Below are 19,103 nucleotides of genomic sequence, written 5' to 3'. Positions count from 1 at the left end.
GAAAATCAAAGAGAAAAGACTGATCTGAAAAAGTACAACAATCAAATTAATAGCAGATATGTTATAAGCAGGAATGAATCAGTAAACACTGGAGTCATAGCTTCAGAGTGAATGGAAAATAACGGTAAATTAGCATTCAGTTACTCTCTACTGTTGTTCAAGTGAAAGAGTACACTGTCAACATATTGGGGAAATGATGCAGAAATGTACTATCTAGAGACCCTGAGTAAATGGATTACTAATGACTATCATTCATTACAATGAAAAATTAATTCAGTAGAAAAATTAATCCAGAAATTAAAAAAAGGAGGGGGAAGCTAGGGTGAACAAAGAAATTCATATTGCAAATCAGAAGGTACAAATAATATTTATTTTAAACATTAACTTAATTAATCAATAATAATGCAAATCTTCCATTCAAAACAAACTGGAAAGTATAGATATAAATAATATAGAAAAGGAAAAGAGAAGTTCAAAGAGAAATCTTTGCCCTCTGACTTTTATTCTACAAGAGGCCAAAGATTCTAATTAATTTTAATTACAAATTAACATATTCATGCTAAAATATTAAATATGCTATGGAAAAACTAATACGTGTATTTTATAAACCATTAAAGAAAAAAGTCTATATAAAAAGGACTTTATCAATCCTACAAATTAAGAAATTGGAAAAAGTAACAAAAAGCACAGCAAATAAAAAACACAACTTAAGGTGATAATAACTGCAATATATCCCTATAGTCACTATAATCTCATCTATTAAAAATGAGAGCACTTCCCTTGTATCTATGTACTGTTTTAAGTAATAAAACTCAGCACACCTTCACAGAATAAGTAGAAATTAATGGATAGAAGAAAAACCTGAAAAAGAGGAATCTCCCTCCCAAGAAAATTCTTGTGCCTCAATATTTATAATAAAAAATTAAGACAAAAATATCAAGTAGGAAAATACATACTAAGAAAAGTCAGGGTATACAAAGTAATATTTTAAAAGAGTCATATATATATGTAACTAAAATATAGTCAAATTATACAAAGAAAAAATACAGATAAAACCCACAAACTTATAAGAAATTCACAAATCCACTTATAATAGAAAATTGTAACACATCCTCCTAGCCAAATTTTATTCAGCACATAAAAGATTGGTATGACATAACTTAAATGCTGTCATATGCCTATGAACTGTATCAACAGATTTAGGAATATACTGTGCAATTATTAATACTTTTGAGTCCCAACTCTATTTGATGATGGAGGTGTACAGTCTAGAAGGCATTTTTTGCATTTTACAAGATTGAGAAATAATATTTTTTTACAGATATATTTATGCAACAACAATGTTTTAACACTGACCAATATCAAGTTTGCATATACTACAACAATTTAGGAAGAATAAAATGGAATGAATTTTTAATTAAGGTTAATAATTTCCAAATTTAAATGTGAGTATTTATTGGGTTGGCCAAAAAGGTCATTTGGGTTTTCCATAAGACGTTACAGAAAAACCCAAATGAACTTTTTACCCAACCCAATATTATCCAATACTATTCTCACAATAGTCTTAACTAAAATAATCAACTGCATTATCAACTCCTTTAAAGGCAAAGGTAGTAGTAGTGTTTTAGTGTCCTGTGTTTTAGTGTCCTGTAATCCTGCCATACATTAGATGCAACTTTTCAGGGACAATTTAGGGCATTAACCAACGAAACGTCAATATGTGAATAAAGCCCATGAGATTGATTTTGAGACAAAATTTAAACATTCTAGTGGTAACACAAATGTACCGACATCTTTATGTCCCATTTGAATCATCAGTCCCAGAGATGGAAGAGATCTTTGTGGGAGATAACCTTACCAGCTAGCTGCTTATGTATTTTTTTCAGCAATATGAGATATTAACTAAAAATGACGAGTTAGGACTTTCACTACACAAAGGAAAATTTAAAAAGACCTTAAAAGGAATAACCCTGAAATTCCTACCATTTGAATGATCCAGAAGGTCTCCATTTTAACAGAGATCCAAGTACCTAGGAAAGAGATGACATCATATATAATCATTTGTTAATACATTTTCAATAAATAAGTCAGACAATATAGCCAATCGTATTTCAGGCAAAGTGGGTATATTGGTCCTAATGTGAGAGAGGTATTAAAATTGTCCTATTATAGGGACACCAGGTCATAAAGAGTTGGGGAAATTGCCCATGGTAAGGAGGGTTCTAATTAAATATTTGACTAAAGCAAACAAATAACTCTTTTCACGGGAGAAAAAAGACAATGACTGAAGTGAAAATAATAGAAAGCAATAATGATATTATGAACTATTGGGACTGCTTACTTTTATCAGGTGATTAACTTATTTTATTATTAATAATTATCACATAAACTTAAAGAATGCTTTAAGATTTTTTACCCACACATATGTGGTTAATTAATTTATGACAAAGGAATCAAGAATGTACAATGGAGAAAGCACTGTATCTTTAATAAATGGTGTTGGGAAAACTAGACAGCTACATGCCAGAGAATGAAACTGGGTGACTATCTTACACCATACACAAAAATTAACTCAAAATCGATTAAAGACTTAAATGTAAGACCTGAAAACATAAAATTCCTAGAAGAAAACTTAGGCAGTAAGCTTCTTGACATAGGCCTTGGCAATGATTTTTTAATCTGACATCAAAAGCAAAAGCAACAAAAGAAAAATAGACAAGCAGTACTGCCTCATACTAAAAAGCTTCTGCACAGCAAAGAAAACTATCAATAAAAGGAAAAAGCAACCTGCTAAGTGGGAGAAAATTTCTGCAAATCATATATCTGGTAAGGGGTTAACATCCAATATATACAAAGAACTCATACAACCTAACAGCAAAACAACAATTCGATTAAAAAATAGGCAGAAGATCTGAATAGATATTTTTCCAAAAAAGACATACAGATAGCCAACAGGTACATGAAAAGTTGCTCAACATCACTAATCCTCAGGGAAATGCAAGTCAAAACCACAGTGAGATATTACCTCCCACCTTTTAGAAATGCAGTTACCAAGATGACAGGAAATAACAAGTGTTGGCGAGGATGTAGAGGAAAAGGGAACTCCTTGTGCACTGCTGGTGGGAATGGAAATTGGTGCAGCCACTATAGAAAACGGTACAAAGATTCCTCAAAAAATTAAAAATATAACTACCATAGAATGATCCAGCAATTCCACTCCTGGGTATTTATCTGAAGAAAATAAAAACACTAACTTAAAAAGATCTATGCCCCATGTTCATCGCAGCATTATTTTATTATTATTATTATTATTATTATTATTATTTTGCAGTACGTGGGCCTCTCACTGTTGTGGCCTCTTCCGCTGCGGAGCACAGGCTCCGGACGTGCAGGCCCAGCGGCCATAGCTCACGGGCCCAGCCGATCCGCGGCATGTGGGATCCTCCTGGACCGGGGCATGAACATGTGTCCCCTGCATCGGCAGGCGGACTTTCAACCACTGTGCCACCAGGGAAGCCCCACAGCATTATTTACAATAGCCAAGACCTGGAAACAACCTAAGTGTCCATCGATGGAGCAATGGATAAAGACATTTTGGCATATACATATATAATATAATATTATTCGGCCATAAAAAGAATGAAATCTTGCCATTTGCAACAACATGGATGGACTTTGAGGGAATTACGCTAAGTGAAATAAGTCAGATAGAGAAAGACAAGTACTGTATGATCTCACTTATATGTGGAATCTGAAAACAAAAACACAAACAAAAAGCTCATAGATACAGAGAACAGACTGGTGATTGCCAGAGGCTGAAGGGTAAGTAATTTTTCACTTCAACCTGAATAATTGTGGGAAGACAGTGTGACAGTAACAGTTTAAATGATACATCTAAATTACTGTCCTTTAGAGAACTGCAGGAGGAATTTAAATTACAAATGGGTGAAGGGGGTCAAGATACAAACTCTCAGTTATAAAGTAAATAAGTCATGGTGAAGTAATGTACAGGATGGTGACCATAGTTAATAATACTCTATTACATATTTGAAAGTTGCTAGAGAGTAAATCTTGAAAGTTCTCATCACAGGAAAAAAAATTTGGGGGGTTAACTATATAAGGCAACAAATGTTAACTAGACATCAATATTACGCTGATCATTCCACAATGTATACAAATATTGAAATATTATTTTGTATATCTGAAACTAATATAATGTTATGTCAATTATACCTCAATAATAAATGAAATTATAAACATAAAAAAAGATTTTCTCCTCCAAAATCTAGTTGAAGAAGTTAAAGATCGGAAATTATTGCCTATGCTCATATGGGCAGACATTGAGAGAACTGAGACTAAATCAGGTACATTCGATTTCAAAGCCTGAATTGTTTTCAAGGATACCTGATACTTCTTCGCAGAAACTGATAATGGATACAATATAACATACAATTTAGTTGCTATATTTGAAAAAAGACCAAGTAGGATTTAATCATCAGGTCTTATGAACTGTGCTAGTCTGATGAAAAATCGCTATTATCTTTTCCAAAGTTTCTGGGAAACAAATGTTTCCTAACTGAGGGAATAAGATAAAAGATAATAAATTAGTTAATAACAAAGATTTTTAAAAATTGATTGATGATGAGTATTTTGGTTCTTATTATTAATCTACTAACTGTTCTATATTAAAGGAGGAGAAAGAAAAAATAAGTATAAGAGAAAACCTTATAGATATATCAGTTGAAAATCTGAGTGATGGATTGGAAGAGTGCACAGATTACTTTTATTTCAAGTTCCTATTGAGTTCCTACTACTTTTATTTCACATTACGTTCCAGTGAGAGCCAGACTGGTCCTTCTTAAGATTCCTAGTTTCTAAATTCTTTTTTATTCATAATTGTACTAGTATAAAATATGTTACAGGCAAATAATATTTATTAAAGTGTTGAGTGTGGCAGTATGTGTGTGTGTTTCTATATATAGTTCTTTACATTTCAACAGAAACTAATACATCTACTGAGCATGAATAATTCACATGAGGATCATATGTCTATTTTCTTTGTTATTTGTCCAACAATTTACTTCCTTTTGGTGACACTAATAAGTCAACATGGAGACGCCTTGGCATCTTAATTGCTCCTTTGAGAAAGGAAACCTTTCTAACTTAAAAGGACAATGTATTCATCTGGAATTCTTTTCATTTATTATTTAAATGCTCCCTAGAACAATTCATATATTCCTTTATTTGATAAAATATCAGGTTAAGAATAGCTGGGGAGTAATTTTTCACTTCAACTTGAATAACTATGGCAAGACAGTGTGACAGTAGAAGTTTAAATGATATATCTAAATTACTGTCCTTTAGAGAACTGCAGGAGGAATTTAAATTACAAAACAGACAACAACCTAAATATTGTCAGCTAAGCAGAAGCCTCCCTCAGTTCATCTAAGTTCCTACTGAGAATTCTCTTATTATGTGTCTCATGCTAGTTTTCCAATGACAAACCACGATTTTAAGCTATACATTTTTCTTATGATTGCATTACTCTATAGGACCGTCAAAATAAAGAAAAGGACAAATAAAGAATGCTATATGAAGCAAAAAAGAAGGTAGTTGAGTTTTTAAAAGAAAAATTCATGGTAATGCAGGAATTAGGTATGCACACAAGCAGAAAAAACATGAAATTACCTTTGTTAAATATTGCAGATTATGAAAAATACCATTCTTATATAGTGCGTTTATAGTGGCGTAGTACAACAGTTAAGAGAGGACAGTAAACCGTGAGATTTCCTCTGGCTCTATCTCCTATCATAACCCTTCTGTGGGTTTTTTTTTCCCTGTTGCATACATCCAGATTTACCCAGATCATTGAAGTCTTGAATCACACTCTACTTGAGATTGATATATTATTAACAAACTACTAAAAGAAACCCCTTAGAACACCAAGATAACAAATCAGGTGTCCTCGACTTGTACTTTGGACTTTTTTTTAATTTATTTTTTGGCTTAAGGTAAAACAACATAACAAATACCATATAGAGAGGAATACAAACGTGAAGTGGAGGCTGCTTCAACAGACTGATAGAAAACAGGCACTGATAAACATGCAAACAGTGCTATAATTTACCTGTAGACAAAGCTGTTAAACACACACACCAACAACAGCCATTAGCAGAAGTGGTGCCTAATTACTTTTTATAATTACGATAGCTGTAATGTGAGTATCAGAGTAAGTTTATCCTAAGAACTGTCCTTTAAGTCTCAGACTTGTCTATTTATCCCAGGTTGTCTTCCTCTGCTTAGCTTCATGACAATACATATCCATATGTACCATCATCTGACCACAGAATGCAGATGTGAGTAAAGCAGGCCCTAGCCAAAGGGCAAGCACTGGAATCAGCAAAAGTCAGTTGCAGGACAATAAACCAGGGTAAATGCTCATTGCAGATCCCTTACTATTTGGGGAGAGACAACATCTCAGGCAGCAAGCTTAGTAAACATCAAGATCAGAAAGTGTACAACTGCTGCCAAGAGCTTTAGAATTTTCCTTCTTATAAGGTTTGATGGACGTTATGGTCAATACCAGAAGTAATCATCTGAGTTACTCTCTACTTCACTCGAAGAAATCATGCTTATTCAAAATTATAAACCAAATCTTACATCACCCTAGATAATTTACATTTTTCAAAAATTTTAAGAAACTTTTTTTAGAGTAGTTTTAGGTTCACAGTAAAATTGAGAGGAAGGTACAGAGATTTGAACCTATACTGACACATCATTATCATCAGTCATAGTTCACATTAGGTTTCACTCTGGTTGTATTGATACTTTCTATAGGTTTGAATAACCATAGGGATAGCATGTATTCACAATCATAGTATCATACAGAGTATTTCCACTGCCCTAAAAATCTTCTATGGTTCAGCTATTCATCCCTCTCTCTCCCTAGCCCCTGGCAACCAATGATCTTTTTACTATCTACAGTTTTGCCTTTTACAGAATGTCATATAGAAAGAATCATATGATATAGATTATTTTAATGGAAAAAATATTTTCCTACTTTGTCTTCATAATCCTATTCCTTTGCATCCCTCCTTAAAGCCAACCACTATCATGAATTTGGATGCATAAAGCCATTTAATATCTGTGTGTGTGTGTATATATAGATAGATAGATATGTATATATATATGAATAACATATACAATATCTTAATTTTTAATTAAATTTCCAAAAACTATATTTTCTTGAAACTTGTTTTTCATGGGACAATATTAGCTTTGAAAACTATCTATAATGAATAAATATCTAAAAATTTAACCAGTCCCATACTAATGGATTCTTAGATTCCTTTTAAAGGTTTACAATTACCAAAAAACTGAAATGATTATCCTTATATGTTTCCTTATTTAAATCCACCAAATGTCTCTAGCATATATTTGTAATTTGAATCAGTATATGGAGATTTGCACAATTGCTAAGCAGCACTCCAAGGTGGTAAGGTGGTTTTACAAAAAATTTACCCTCCCACAAGCACTTCAAGAGTTCCTATTTTCAAAAGGTTTTTATTCCCCATATAGATTTCCTACCTTTTTCCTTTGCTCAATTTTTGACTGAGTTGTAGTTCCTCACATATTTTATTAGATTTTTTATTGTGGATGTTAATACCTTGCCTGTTATGTGGGCATATTTCTCATAATGTTGTTTATTTTTGTCTTCTCTTTGTTTTTGATCACTCTCATCTTGCTATATGAATGTCTGTTTTATTTGTTGTTTCGTAAAATCATCTTTTGATATTTTTGAGCCTTATTTTATTCCATTTCAATATTTTATTACTACCTTTTATTTAAAAAAGGTTAATACAGCTATTATTTAATAACCTATGATTTAAAAACTGAACTCATTTTAAATATTTTTAAATTAATGGATTTAAAATTATAATTACATTTCTTTTAATGTTCCACTTATGTTGTAATACACAAGTTTTTATATTATATAATGTCTCCCCCGTCATTCATTGCTAAATATTTCAGCATCCAATGTAATTTTCTATTAATCCATGACGTATTTAGACTTTGCTTAATGGTTACTTTCTTATTATACGGCATTTTTAGTCAGAGAATATGTCTTTCAGATAGTGTCTTATTTTATAGTTTATTTCATTCATTCTGTAGATGCTCAATTTGTAATGATTTTTGGACAAAAGCTTCTAAAATATATTTTAAATTAATTATATTTATTATATTGTTTAAATCCTCTGAATCCTTAGAAAAACTGTCAGCTTTACTTACCAGTTTCTGATTAAATCCTTTTAAAATATATCACCACCTTTTTGTGGCTCTTTCAGTTTGTGCAATTTGGCTTATATATTTCATGTCTTTTTTTTTTAGGTAAATACAGATTTATAACAAATTTATAAAAGATTTATATCTTTTTTATTGGCTGTCTTATTTTGTGGTACTCCTCTGCATCCCTATGAATTCCTTTCCACTTAAGTGCTATGAGATTATGTTTATGGGATTGTTAGAGCAACTTTCATTGATGCAAGTTAATTCTTGCCAGTTAGTTCAGTAACTGTTCAATTTGTACTAATTTTAAAATGGCCCATTAGTTGAATGACCATTTCTCTAAAATTATTTTATGTTAACACGTTGGTTTTGGTTAACTAGTTTTCATTTTTTCTTCGTCATGCAATGTAAAAGAATGTTCAATCTATCTAGGTTGGCTTGCTACTGCTGCTAAAGATTCGGGGGCATAAAGAGAAAAGGATTGAAAAGCATGTGGTAAATTTAGGTATGGCAATGACACTAATCAAAAATTTTTGATTATTTTTACAACATTCTTGTTCAACATAGTTTTTTATAAGTAAACATGATTATAAGATTTTTTAATATTAACTATATTCTGGAAGATATTTTCATAAATGTATTTATAAATTTATATCTTTATGAGAACATTGTGCCCCTCGATTCCATATCTCTCTCCTCTAGTCTTTTCCAGGTGTAGCACTAGAATTTTTATTTAGTTACCAGTGTAGGCAAATGACTTTCAGTTATAATACTCTCTATGAAGGCAAAGGGAAACTGGTCAGTGAAACATAATATCTAAATGTAAAAAGCAGAATACCTGAATCAATAATTCACTGGATTGATTATCTAAAATTATCTATTTGGTGATTTGTCTGATTCTACCTGTCTTTGATTTTTAATTTTCCATATATATTTTTCAGTTATCTATCATTTAGCCTTTCCCCTTTAAGATTACAGAAATAATTTTTAATATGTGTATAAATTTGATATTTGACAAAACTGGGCATAATTAATGAGAAAGTGATAAATTATGTTATAGATAAGCCTGGTACATTTAGGAAAATATTAATTTTGATCACTGTATTACTACATTTACAAAAGTTTTCAATTAGATTAAACAAATGTTAAACATGTTAAATAATTTTAGTAAACTCTAAGAAATTTCACATAGTTGTTTGAGAACGTTAAGCAAGTTAGATAAATCTAGATATTAATTTGATCTAATTGACTAAAAATATTTTGAAAAATGTTGGTTAACCAAAGATACTAAAATAAAATCAATAAATTCATAAATAATTAATAATATATGGACAAAACTCTATGAAGCACAGATGACAGCCACTGAACTAAAACTATAATATAGAAAGAGCTCTTAAAAGTGACCTAAAAGGCATGGAGGAAACAAATGCAAACTGCTAACTGAAAGAAGTGAATCTGAAAAGGCTATATACCATATGATTCCAGTTACAAAGCATTCTGGAAAAGGCAAAACTACAGAGATAGTAAAATGAACAGATTACCTTGGTTTCAGAGCAGGCAGAGAAGGATGAATAGGTTAAGCAGAGGGGAATTTTAGAGTAGTGAAACTATTCTACATGATATTATAATGGTGGTAACATCTCATTATTTGTCAAGACTCATAGAGTGTAGAACACAAAGAGTAAACCCCTCAAAATGCTGAGATCAAATTTGACTCTTCCTTTTCCCTTGTCCATCTCACTAAAATGTTATCAAGTCCTTTAATGTCCAATTTTTTTTCTTTAGTTGATCATGCTTTCATTGTCAAATCAAGAATTCATTGCCAAATCAGAGATCATAAAGATTTACTCCTATTTTTCCTAATAGTATTTAAGAATTTTAGCTCTTACATTGTTGATGCACTTTCAATTAATTACTGTATATGGAGTGATATAACTTCATTCTTTTGCATGTAGATATCCAGTTGTCCCAGCATCATATGTTGACAAGACTATTCTTTCTCCACTGAATAGGCTTGGTGACTCATCAATTAGTGATACATATTCGGGTTTAGTTCTATACCGTCAAGTCCATTCAACTGGTCTACATGTCTATCTTTGTACCAGTATAACACTGTTCTGATTATTTTAGCTTTGTTGTGAGTTTTGAAATCCGGAAGCATAATTCCTCCAATTTTTTTTATTCTTTTTCAAAATTGTTTTAGCTATTGGAGGCCCACTGCAGCTCCATGTGAATTTGAGGACTGACTTCTCCATTTCTGCTAAAAGGCAATTGGGAAGTATGTCAAGAAATGTGTCCATTTTACCTTGAATGTATAATCTGTTGGTTTATAACAGATTATAGTATTCTCTTATGATCCTTTTAGTTTCTGTAAAATGGAGAGTAATATTCCTTTTTTTCATATCCAATTTTAGTTATTTGGGTGTCTCTCTCTCTCTTCATTAGTGAGTTTGGCTAAACATCTGTTCATTTTAATAATGAAAAGAAATAAATTTTGGTTTCATTGATTCTATTGTTTTCTATTCTCTATTTTGTTTATCTCTACTGCAATATTTATTATTTTCTTCATTCTGATGACTTTATGTTGGTTTGCCCTTATATTTCTACCTCTTTAGGTATAAAGGCAGGTTGCTAATTTGAGATCTTTCTTCTTATTAATATAGATAATAAATATAAATAAGTATAAATATATATAAATAAATAATAATAAATATATAAAAGCTATAGATGTCCTTTTAGTAGTTTGCTGCATCCCATAAGTTTTGGTATGATGTGTTTTCATTTTTATTCATTTCAAAGTATATTATAGTTTCCTTAGTGATTCTTCTTTGACCTATTGGTTGGTTGAGAGTATGCTGTTTAATTTCCACATATTTGTAAATATTCCAGTTTCCTTTCTTTTATTTCTTTCTAGGTTTATTCCATTGCAGTCAAGACATGGAACTTTCTATTACTTCAGTCTTTTTAAGTTTATTGAAAATTATTTGATGGCCTAAAATTTGCTTTATTCTGGAAGATGTTCCATGTGTAGTTAACAAGAATGTGTAATCGATTGTTAGGTGGAGTGTTTCTGTATATTATTAGGTCTAGTTGTTTTTAGAGTATTGTTCGAGTTCTCTATTTCCTTATTGATCTTCACTCTAGATGTTTTATCCATTATTGATGGTGGAGTTTAAAGTCTCCAACTATTATTGAGAAGTGTCTATTTTTCCCTTCAATTCGGTGAATTTTTACTTCAAATATTTTGAGGCTTTACTGTTAGATGTGTGTATGTTTATGCTTGATATCCCTTCTTGATGAACTGACTCTGTCATCAATATAAAATGTACCGCTTTACCTCTTCTAAATTTTTTGTCTTAAAATTGATATTTTCTGAGAGTAGTAAAGCCATCCTGGTTCATTTTTGGTTACTATTTGTATGAAATATCTTTTTCCATTCTTTCACTTTTATCCTCTTTGTATCTTTTGGTTGAATGTTAGTCTCTTGCAAGCATCACTTGGTCGGATCATGGTTGTTGTTTTCTTCCATTCTTACAATATCTGTAAATTAATTGGTAAGTTTAATCTGTTTATATTTAAAGTAATTACTAATAATGGAGTAATTGTTTCTGCCATTTATTATTGTTACATATTTTTATTCTTCAATTTTTCCAATATTGCCTTCTTTTGAAGTTTAAAAATTTTTTTCCAGTGTACCATTTTAATCACCTCTTCATTTCCTTTACTTTATATTCTTTGAGTTATTTTCTTAGTGGTTACCATGAAGATTACAGTTCACATTTTAACTTTATAACAACTTATTTTGAATTGATACCAAAGTATCTTTAATAGAATACATTAACGCTGCTCCTATCCAATTCTGCTACCACCTTTATGTTGTTAGTTTTTATTTGTCACAAATTCTACCACTCTATTTTTGTGCAGTAACATATTTATTGTTGTATGCACTTGCTTAAAAACAATACAGGAAACAAGAAAGAGGAGTTACATATCAAAAATAAAATATACTAGTGTTTATATTTACTTAAGTAGTTATCTATACCAATAATCTTTATTTTCTTTTCTTAAAAAAACCTTTATAATTTTAGAGCAGTTTTAGGTCCACAGCAAAATGAAGAGGAAGGTACAGAGATTTCCCATTACCTCCTACCCCCACACATGCAGAGACTCTGTCTTAGCAACATACTGCAACAGAGCAGTACACTGTTACAACAGATGAACCTACACTGACACATCATAAACCTAAATTCTATAGTTTACATTAGGGTTCACTCTTGTTGTAAATTCTGTGGGTTTGGACAAATGTGTAATGCAATGAATCCATCATTATAGTATCATACGGTGTATTTTCACTGCCATAAAAATCTTCTGTGCTCTATTATTCGTCCCCTAATGCCCACCCCCTGATCTTTCTACTGTCTCTGTAGTTTTGCCTTTTCCATACTGTCATATACTTGGAATCATGTATTATGAAAGCCTTTACAGATTGGCTTTTTAAACATACTATTATGCATTTAAGATTCCTTCATTCATGTCTTTTGATAGATTGCTAGCACATTTTGTTTTACTGAGAAATAATATTCCACTGTCTGGATGTGCTGCAGTTTACTTATGCATTTACCTACTGAAGGACACCTTTAGCTGCTTCCAAGTTTTGGCAACTATAAATAATGCTTCTATAAACATCCATGTGCAGGTTTCTGTGTGGACATACGTTTTCAATTCTTTTGGATAAAAATATCAAGGGGAACAAATCCTGGATTATCTGGTAAAATGTTTAATTTTGTAAGAAACTGCCAAACTGTCTTCCAAAGTGACTATACCATTTTGCATTCTACCAGCAATGAAGATGAGATCCTGTTGCTCCATATCCTTGCCATCATTTTGTGATATTGGTGTTCTAGATTTTGGCCATTTTGGCCATTCTACTAGGTATGTAGTGGTATCTCATTTTAATTTGCGTTTCCCTGATGACATATGGTGTAGAGCATCTTTTCATATGCTTACTTGCCATCTGTACATCTTTTTTGGTGAGAAGTCTGTTAAGGTCTTTGGTCCATTTCTTAACTAGGTTTTCTTATTGGTAAGTTTTAAGAGTTCTTTGTATATTTTGGGTAAGTCCTTTATCAGATGAATCTTTCACAAATATTTTCTCTCAGTCTGTGGCTTGTCTTCTCATTCTCTTAATTCTCTTCAGGCAGTTCTTACCAGCTCAATAGTTGTTTTGGTGAAGGAACTGATTCCTGGAGCTTCCTATTCTGTTTTCTATCATGTTGTCTCTCCATACTATCATTTTTTTCCTTTGGATAACTCATATTCTTAATGACCTATACCATTCTCATTGTTCTAGTTGTTGTATTAATTATTTTTAATAGTATTAAGTTTGAAAGGGAAAAGAGATACTTTTCTATTTCAGTATCCAATTATCTTACAGAAGCACTCGCTATCTTAACTGTAAAATACTCTGCAGCTACTTTTACTTTCTTTTTACCACTGTTCGCCCTTTGAAACCTATGAAAAAAGTATACATTTTCATGGCCAGGTAACTCTGGGTCTTAGTTGGAAAAAAAATATATTGAAGTCAAAAGAAACAGAACATTTTTTATTTTCAGAACTACTCCTGGTCACAGATCTTAGATAATTTACACTTCTTCAAGACCTGAACAAACTCTCCAGCTACTCTTGGATTTCTGTTTCTAATTTCAAAGCCTGTTCCTAACTGAAAAGAAGAGATTTAGACTTAAAGATTCCCACTGGTGAGGACTAGCCTCTGTTTTGTTCCTTAAAACTTCTCTTCCCAATCATATGGGTTATATGTACACTGCACTTGGTTACATGTATCTATGCTCTTAATATCACAGAATGTTAGTAACAAAATATTTTAGATTTACAAAATCAATGGTTTTTAAATTTTATTAAAGCAATAAATTTTTTTCACACAGAATTTACAAGTACATGTTTATGTGTAAGTTTATGTGTGTGAAAGTGTGTGTGAATGTGTGTGTGTGTGTGTGTGTGTAAAAACAGGGCTTTTCAAAGGACAAAACACCCCACCCACTCACTTTCCTTACCCACTTAGCCCCTTCAGGAAATTCTTAAAACACCTTTGTGTAATCATCTGACAAGCCTAGGCATAATTGCAACTACTTATGTAATCTTATCTACTTGGACAGTTTAAGAAACTAACATACAAAAAGTGGTGATTTATGCAAGATCCCCAATGCATTAATGAACAATGAATATATTCTAGGTATATCGACCATTTTCGTTTTGTTGTTCTTGTTGTCATAACTCTTGGTTGGGCTGATTAACTGAAATCTACATTGGGACACAAAGCTCAGTAATTTGAAATGATGGGAGAAGTGCTTTATTTATGATTTTATGTACATATGAAACAGTAGATCAAAATATTAGCTTCAGTCAAAGTTTTGTGGACTGCAGATAACAGAATTCAAGCTAATGTAAGGAAGGAAAGCATATACTGAAATATCTTGTATAATTCAAGTACAGTAGAGTTTCATAAATGGCAGGAACTAGAAAATCATCAGAAATCCAGAACTCAGGCTATTCTCTCTTAATGCATTTTATTTTTTTAAATGAATGAAAATTATTTATGGTCTAAAAAACACATGAGGATAAATCTGAGGAATACAAAATATAGGAGAAAAATATAAGCATGGAATGCATTCTGTATCATCCAGTAATTTTGCTACAGTGAGTCCGTTTTCAAGGCAGGTTCTTAGGTTTTTACGGCTTATAATGGAAACCTTTATAAGAAGATTCTGACTTTGAGAAATGACGTGTGGAATTATGCTGGTTTGTAAAATGAGTGTAATCCAAATCCTCAGCCTCTGTCTCGGTAGGTGGTGGCCGTGCTGGCCTGTCATTCTTAGAATGGTGATGTTCATCACTCTCTTTTGACTTTGAGTGTGCTGATTTAGCTGTCTTGGACTTCTACTCGGGGTCATGCTTTCTTTTGTCCAAAGATGATTTCTCCCGTTCCCTGGCTTTCTTGTATGCTTTCTTTTCTTCAGCCATTAGAAGTCTAGCAATTTCCTCATCCTGAGCTACCTGAGCTGCTCTCATGTCCACCTGGGTAGCCAAAATTTCTTCAGCCCAGAGGGATGAAGGAAGTGGTCTCTACTCCATCACGAGTGACCAACAGGGATCAGGAATGGAATGATGCTGAAATTGCCAGAAAAATGCATTTTATTTTTGCTTCTCTTCTATGATTGCCTAATTATTTTCCCCCAGCATCCATTATTTAATTCTCCTTGCACACAGGAAAAATATAAGGAGGCCACAGCATCTGGTGGCAGGCCCACTAGATTTTATCCTTTGCTCCTGCAATTTGTCCCACACCAATTCCAAATATCCAAATGAAAGAATCTGCTTGAACTGGTTCAGATGAAGTAAATCCTCCTGGCCCATTAACTGCAGCTAGGGAGTTTGCTATAAGGTTTAAATAAGACAGTTCATTGAAAATTCATAGTTTACAGTCTGGTAAAAAGTAAACACTGGCAAAAGGCAATAAACAGGCAGAGCATAGGCTTTTTAGTGCAGTGAAAATACTCTGTATGAAATTATACTGATGTATATATGTCATTATACATTTGTTAAAACTTACAGAATATACAACACCAAGAGTGAATTCTAAGGTAAACTATGGACTTTGAGTGATTATGATGTGTCAATGTAGATTCATCCCTCATAAAAATGTACTATCTCGCGAGTGCTTTTGATAACTGGGAGGCTATGCATGCATAGGGACAGGGGTTACAGAGGAAATCTCTGTGCCTTCCTCTCAGCTTTGTTATAAGCCTAAAACAGCTCTAAAATAATCTTTTAAATATAATTAAAAATAAAGTAAACAATAAATCTTCATCATTATCTTCACTGTCACCATAATATGCACACTGATGGTGAAGGACAATTCTTCTAACTCTACTTATGTATGTATTCTAAGGTAATATGCAAACCAAGTATTATAAACCGTTTGAGAAACAGGAAAATCTAAAAGGTAATACTCCAATGGAATACTCCAAAAAGCGAACCTTGTAAAACATGTTCAGAAAAAAATATCAGTAATGATCAAATATAAACAATCTCAGTTTATCAAATTGATACCAGTTACCGCTAGGATAGCATATAATCAATAATGAGTTCTGTCTCAACATTTTTTTTTCTCACTGTCTGACCTTTGAATTCTGAATCATTACAGTCTTTGGAAAAGCTTTAGCAGAAGTATTTGTACTTAACACAGAGATCTGCATATCCTAAGTGTCATAGGCAATATGCTATTTAAAAGTTGAAGGATTGCTAATTATTGGGGATGTTCACATGGCTGATACTGAATGTGAGAGCCAGTGCTACTGCTCAACAAACCACTGAGACAGTCTGAACAGTTTTGAAGGATAAAATTGGAGGACTCAGAGCATTTGCAGCCTAAGGCTATGGCATGAAGCAGCCACAACATTACCTTGCCTAGAAACCACAAAACAATTTAAAGTAGCCTTGTGGGAGTAAGGAAAAAAGTGCCTAGAAGTGTTTGATTTTTAATATTTCTGAGTACACAAAGGATAAAAAGTATTGAAATGCAGCATTACCATATCTGAATCAGTTTAGTGTCTGTATTACAAAACCCCTTTGGGTTTTTATAAGAGAAACAGTAGTAGAAACATCAAGGGAAAAGAACATCACTTTTTTCACATATATTCTGAGATTTTACAACTGAATATGTTTCTTCATTTTTAATTCAGAGACACATAGATATAGGGACAAAGACTATCTAGTGCCTTGCTTTCAAATTTAATGGCATATTTAATAAAATCACATCCAGTTAAACAGGCTATGAAGCCTTGCTCCTCTGCATTACATTAATATATCTCATTAATCCTTAGGGCTCAGTTAGACTTTCTTAGTATTTGTGGCTTCAGTCTTTTCAGTGAGTTGCTGGAGCCATAGGCTCTGTCACCCAGGAAGCTTTGCTAAAATGATTGCAGCTTAATAGCCCTCACATTGGAGTTGTTTACTGCCAGTAGTTGAAATTAACTGTGGTGCCTATTAGCCCAAGAGAAAATTTTTAAATTAGAGCCTCAGCACTTTTCATTTCTCATGGAACCCTTACATCAAATGTATTCACAAAGAGGTGTGTAGAGGTATTGAACAAATCAAATCACAGTCAAGTTTTAGTGGGATACTACTGCTGTCTCCTTTCTGTAACTAAGACATCAACAACAGCAACAAAGAACATTAAATCTCAACCTTCCTTATATTAATATTCAAACCTGTGTGCAATTTTGATCTTAAAGAGGCAGAAAAAAATTTTTTAACTGAGAAAATAATGCTGGCACTTGAATGAGAAATACATTATGCAAGATTTCATGGTGGGGACAGGGTAGTTCTAGTTCCCCATGTTTGCTACAGAAAAAAAAAAATTTATGTGGGTCCAAGAGGCCAATTTTATTTTCCTACAGCAAGACATGCCAAAATATCTCAAGCAGATCTTGTACCATTAACTAAATCCTTACTATTTGCTTGAAAAGATGCTACATGTTTTACCTACCTTATCTCAGTTAACTCTAATTCAACACTGTGGAGTAGGTACTATTACCCCACTTCATAGAGAAAAACTAAGGCACAGAGAAGTTAAATAAGTTGTTCAAAGTCAGATAGCCAATTGATGATGAAGCTATGACGTAAACCTAACTCAGACTTTAAAGCCACAGATCATGTTTTCTTTTTTTTGGTCAAACTATTTTATATCAAATTTTTCTATCAAAATAACCAGATTTTGAAAACTCAATGAATTTTTAGTCTATTTAAAGAATTCTAAAACCATCACTACATTTTACCAAGATCAAATTTTAAAACATTCGCATATCCTAAAAAGAAAATTTGTGCCCACCCCTCTCTCTAGGTAACTATTACTCTATTTTTCTATCTCTGTAGATTTGTCTTTTCTGGTTAGTTCATATAAGTGAAATCATATAATATGTATTCTTTTATGTCTGACTTCTTTCACTGAGAACAGTGCCTTAAAATTTTTTAAAGGTTAATTTATTTTTATTATTATCTGTTTAACTATTCTCAAAAACTGATATTCAAGAATTTTGAGTTAAAAAACCATTAGCACCACAATCCTTTATATATGCAGTTTCATCTATCTGGGGATTTAAAATAATGTATAGCATTATAATTTAAAGATAGTGTTTACTTATTTTTTCTAATTATGTGCTTATATATACTCAAATTTAGTTGGGATGCACTTAATTGAAGTGTAGTAGAGAATAATGTACTCTAAGAATATGAGAATTAACAGAATGAGCAGAAATTAGATAAAACAATGCATAAGAAGGTCCATTGTATTCTAAAATTCCATATTTTCTCCAAAGACTCTTGTTTTGTTATTAAACTCTTAAAGTTATAAAATCTAGAAAGATATATTTGAATAATAACAGCTTTTATAAATATTACATTAATTTACTTGAAATGCAGGTGGGTGGGACTAGAAAAAATATAGGTAAGTAATGCAGAAAATTGACATTTATAGTCATGTAATCAGAATAAAGATGCAACTGTTTTAGTCAAAAATATTGGTCAATTATTCTTCATTAAAAATTATGTGTAAAATCTACTGGTTGCTTTTAATTCTCAACTCAACAAAACTTCAATTATATAGAGGTTGTATTTCTGATAACTATAGTTAAAAAATAATCACTCTTAAATATAAAAGGATAGAAAAAAATTACTGACCAATAACTATAAATACATTCTAATGGAAAACAAATACATAAAAGAAAATTAAAAAGACATAT

General features: G+C 31.9%; 1 long non-coding RNA gene across 1 annotated transcript; it reads left to right on the top strand.

Annotated features, from left to right (window-relative positions):
• Nucleotides 1-193: 193 nt before the first annotated feature.
• Nucleotides 194-15,484, top strand: LOC116748344. The gene is made up of 3 exons (XR_004348264.1): nt 194-206; nt 6,743-6,746; nt 15,402-15,484. It is a non-coding gene; the product is annotated as an uncharacterized LOC116748344 (long non-coding RNA).
• Nucleotides 15,485-19,103: the final 3,619 nt, after the last annotated feature.

Source organism: Phocoena sinus, chromosome 1 (assembly GCF_008692025.1).
Source record: "Phocoena sinus isolate mPhoSin1 chromosome 1, mPhoSin1.pri, whole genome shotgun sequence".
Classification (NCBI taxonomy): domain Eukaryota; kingdom Metazoa; phylum Chordata; class Mammalia; order Artiodactyla; family Phocoenidae; genus Phocoena; species Phocoena sinus.
This window is presented reverse-complemented; position numbering and strand designations above follow the sequence as displayed.